This window comes from Triticum dicoccoides, chromosome 4B (assembly GCF_002162155.2).
Source record: "Triticum dicoccoides isolate Atlit2015 ecotype Zavitan chromosome 4B, WEW_v2.0, whole genome shotgun sequence".
Classification (NCBI taxonomy): Eukaryota; Viridiplantae; Streptophyta; class Magnoliopsida; order Poales; family Poaceae; genus Triticum; species Triticum dicoccoides.
The window spans coordinates 611,597,015-611,601,834 of record NC_041387.1 but is presented as its reverse complement, the minus strand read 5'-3'; positions in this window follow the sequence as shown (position 1 = coordinate 611,601,834).

Sequence of the window (4,820 nt, the reverse complement as noted above, 5' to 3'; positions counted from 1 at the left end):
TCCCAACATCTTCCGCTGCCAGGTCTTCCTTAGCCTGCACTATATCTTGTTTTAACTGTGCCACTTCTGCATCATGTTGAGCTTGATCCGCCGGGTTGACCGCGGCGGTTAACAGAGCGGTCATCTTATCCATGAGATCCATCAACACCTGAGCCGGCGGGCGCACAGGGCCTCCTGCCCCGGCTGCCGCTGACCCGGAGGTTATCGCTGTCGCAGTCGTAGAATTTTGAACGGTTTGCGTGCCAGCCATGAAGATCCCAACTCTACTCGGCGGCTCAAGGAGGTCCGGAATACTGTTGCCATCGGAACAGCCCCCAAGCCCGCAGTCTTGCAATTGATACAATGAATCCGTCTCACCTGTGTATGACTCGCGATCAGAGTAGATGGCCGTCTCACTGGCAGATGCAGATCCTTCAGAAAGTCCTTCGTGGATGCATCCCATGAAGGCACGCTTCACGGCAGGCTGAGCCCGGGCGGGTCTCGCACGCTGAGCCGTCTTGACGAGGTCGGTGTAGATGTCCGGCTCAGGGACTGGCTTGCCGATCTTGCCAATGAAGACGTGGATTCCGCCGAAGGGGACCCGATACCCGTACTCAATTGAGTCGGTGTTGGGGCCCCAGCCTGCATCATCGATGTAGAGCTTGCCGCGATGACTCTTGGTCATCCGGCCCACAGCGTATCCCTTGAGCCCTTCGAAGCTGCCCTTCAAGAACTCAAATCCACCGTGCGCTGGCCCCACGGTGGGCGCCAACTGTCGTGGAATTGTCACGTCAGATGTCCTAGTGAAAGGACTTAGTCGTGAAGCCATAGCAACTAGGAAGCTTAAAGGGGTTAATCGGGACAAAGGACACGGGGTTTATACTGGTTTGGCCCCTTACAGTGAAGGTAAAAGCCTACGATCCAGTTTTGAGTGGGATTGCTTATGTCTCGATTACCAGGGAGCGAAATCGCTTGACCTAGCTCTCGATCTGATGTTACTTGCCCTGAACCGCCGCCGAGTCGTCCCTTTATATACAGAGGTCGATGCTCAGCGGCCCTCAGAGTCCCGGCCGGCTCATAAATAGTGTCCGGCTCGGTCTCTGACTATTCTTGCCTTACAATACAAGTCATGTACATTTGGCGGTTTATCTCTACGGGCCTTAAGTCGCCTTTGGGCTTTGAGACCTTAACTGAACCGCCATCTTCGGGCTTTGTCTTGGGCTTCAAGAGTCTTCACAGGTATAACCCGGCCCCTCCTGGGCGGGTCATACCTAATAGTTATATCCCCAACAGTGTGTGTATTCTCAATCATTGGTGGTCCATTACATTATAATGAGAGTCCTTCCATGTACAGATGTAGCCCGTAGGACCTCGTGGATAGTTCATAGGGAGCTCCATAACTTGCTTTCCTTTGGCCATATGAGTTTTCCCCATGTTTCATATATTTGGGTCTGGACTAACCAATCATAAGTGTGGTTGAAGAATGAATCTAGATGCTTTGTTATGATGGTGTTGACTATTGCTATTGGAGTTCTTTGTTCCATAGGTGATGGTCATTGGCCCATTTTTTTTCTCAACAATAATTATAGATATCAACTCCTGAACTTTCAGGCAACCACGGAGGGATATAACGTTGGTTAGTGTTGCCACTACTCCCTCTCCTCCATCCCTTGGATTATATATACACTATCAAGTATTTCTAGTTCATATTTAATATTCAAGAAATGATTTTACATACCTCTGAAGTTTTACGTTGTATGGTTCTCTTCAAGCCATGATTCACATAACTTTGACATGTCTCTGATAATTTATGCACAAATTTAATGGATTTCAATTTATTTATGAACCATTGGTTAGTTAGTGCATACATAGCTAGCTTCTCTTTTACTAAATAGAATATATGTATGTGGAGTTTTCGATTGGTGGAGGTAATTGGGATATTTTTCAAATAAACATAAACAAAGGTACCTATTTTTATTTAAAACTATACAAGCCTAGAAGAAAACAAAATAGGCATTAATTTATCCTATCTTGATTAAGCACTAATCGATTCAAGCTAATAAACCAGATTTACATTTTGGGGGATCATACTACTACACTTTAAGGATATGAGGATGACATACTACTATCTCTTTACCATCGATTTCAATGTCCTCATTTTATACAATCTACAGGAGGTGCACCATGCAAGGTATCTTTTCTGGTCTCTGTAGATTCTAGATTCTTGCATAAAGGTGTGCAAATTAATGAGAAATGATGATTGTTTTGCTTTAGCAGGACTTCGTGTTTTGTTGATTGCTATGGGAGGTGAGTTTGATATTTTTTTTGTAATAAACCAGATGGCCTAACTATGCTTTTCATGGTAAGGCAAAGAAAATTGTTTGAGCACATGCTGTCTGGGTAGGTATTTTCAAGGCAATCATCGATCCTAAAACGTACACTCTACCCCTATGAGCACCTCCGAGAGATTGAACCGGCATAGCACCTTGAGATTTTGTGAAGTCACTACATGCGCCTTGCAGTCGATGGAAGCGTCTCCTCCTACTGAACGAACATCGCCGAAAGTCTATAATAAATTCAGGAATAATGCGAGCATCAATGTCAAGTTTAGGACTTGAACTTTGATGAGCTGGGATACCATTATCTTCCTAACCATTCAACCATAGGTTGGTTCGATAATTCCATACTTCTTGATGTTATAGCTCTTATATGTTTGGTTGCTTTGGAACTGACAGGTGCTCATGAGAAAATGGTCAAATTGCTCTTTGTACGGCTGCCACAAATTACTGCAAAAACATGTTATATTTTGGGCGCAGCAAAGCACGCAATTTTTCTTGTAGTACGTACCAACGCAATTGGGCATGCAACGCCCAAGTGCACGTCCAGCTAGCTAACCACTAACCAGTAATTTCACAACCTAACATAAATATTGTGCTGAACCAGCCTGATACACCAACGAGCCTAACAAAACAAGAGATTGCATCCAAACTGCAAAAGCGTCCGATCTCTCTGGTCAGGCACACACTCAAAATATTTGAACAACGCGCCAAGTAAAGCAGCACATGCATGTAGGCTGTTGGTGGTGCCAGGAGTACCGAGTACGTACGTACACTAACGTGTCACGTATCCTTGATTTGTGCTACTGGCCCCTTCTCTCCAATAATCAAACGAGAATATATGCGAAAAAGCGCGTAGTACTACTACATATTACCTGTATTATATGTCAAGAAGTAAGTGCCACAGAACGGCCAAATAATTCCTGGCAGAAAGAATTTCGTTGAGAAGCTGCATGCATGCATGCATACTTCACTCCACATGGCCACCAATTAACAAAGCGGAGATGGAAGAGAAGAAGCAAGTACTACGTACAGAGAGAGGCCAATGCCATGTTCATTTTTGTAGATCATATAGTATTAGCATTTCTCTAGGTTTGAAACGGTGGCTTGCTAGGCAGCGAGGCCATGTGTGCGCCATGTGGGCTAGCAATGAGGAGGCGGGCGGCAACCGAGTTGGAACTTGGAAGCGTTCGAGGCAGCTAATCGCACCGCATGCAGTTGCAGTTGGTGTGGCCGCGTCCTCTCCTCTGCAATGCATGCATGATTGCGGTTGGGTGGGACGCATGCATGCATGGCCACCTTCTTGCCTCCTCGCTCTGCCCTGCCCCTTCTTCGTGCCGTTGAGCCGGAGAAAACATTTCGCCACCCCACCTGAGCTACCTCTCCTCTGCCTAAGCTAAATAAACAGTGTGAATTTATCCAATTTGTCCTATGTTCTATCTAGATTCTATAACAAAAAAAGTAGATGGCCGGAAATGGCACTTTCTAGGCGTTTGGGCTGACTATTTTTTTAATAAAGAGAGCTCCCAGTGATTTCTATTAAAAGAAAACACAATGTCTGATACAAAGGTCACCCGCAAAGAAAAAAAATGTCTGATACAAAGGCTACAAGGGAAAAATGGAAAGAAAACAAAACGATGCATGATCAACTAAAAGATTAAAGGGCGCGAACCAATCTGTGGTTGGATGGTTAGGAGGACAGTGGTATCCCCAACCCATTAGGGTTCAAGTCCTTGTGCTCGCATTTATCCTGGATTTATTTCAGGATTTTCGACGATGTGCATTCAGTGTGAGGAGATGTTCCCGTCGACTACGGGCGTCTATGATGACTTCGTAAAATCTCAAGATGATAAGCCGGCTCAGTCTCTCAAAGGTGCTCATAGGGTAGGATGTGCGTGTGTGCGTTCATAAAAATGAGTGTATGCGCGTATATATGAGCGCATGCGTCTGTACTATGTTAAAAAAAAGGAAAGGGCTATCCCCTCTAACTCTCTTAGCGATCACTAACCATCTAGTCGAGCTATCGCGCATATCACACATTTTCTCTACCTACAATAGCCAAAATACACTGAATTTTACCTAACTTAAGGCGGGCACTGCAAAATCAAATGCAACATGACACATTATCTCCCCACCGAATTATCTTCTCTACTAACCACAACGCGCTGTATTATGATCCACTAGCATTTGGCAGTGCAAATACTGCAACATGGCAGGCATGTGCAGGGGATCCATTGGCGTATCATGTAGTATGCCAACCAGGTGGGCCCAATAATTCGTCGCCCATCTCCAGCCCTAACATGGGAAGGTTCTGAAGAAAGGGTCCCAGCCTCCCAGGTCGAGTGATTGGAGCTACGCTGGGGATCATGTTATTTGTTGTGCCATAGAGCTACACACACAGAGAGGATTAGTTTTCTAGTATTAGGAGAGCACAGTACACTCCTTTTCTATTTCAGTGAAGGGCACTTGATAAAGGTGGAAACAGTTGAGTCCGTTGGGCTCACC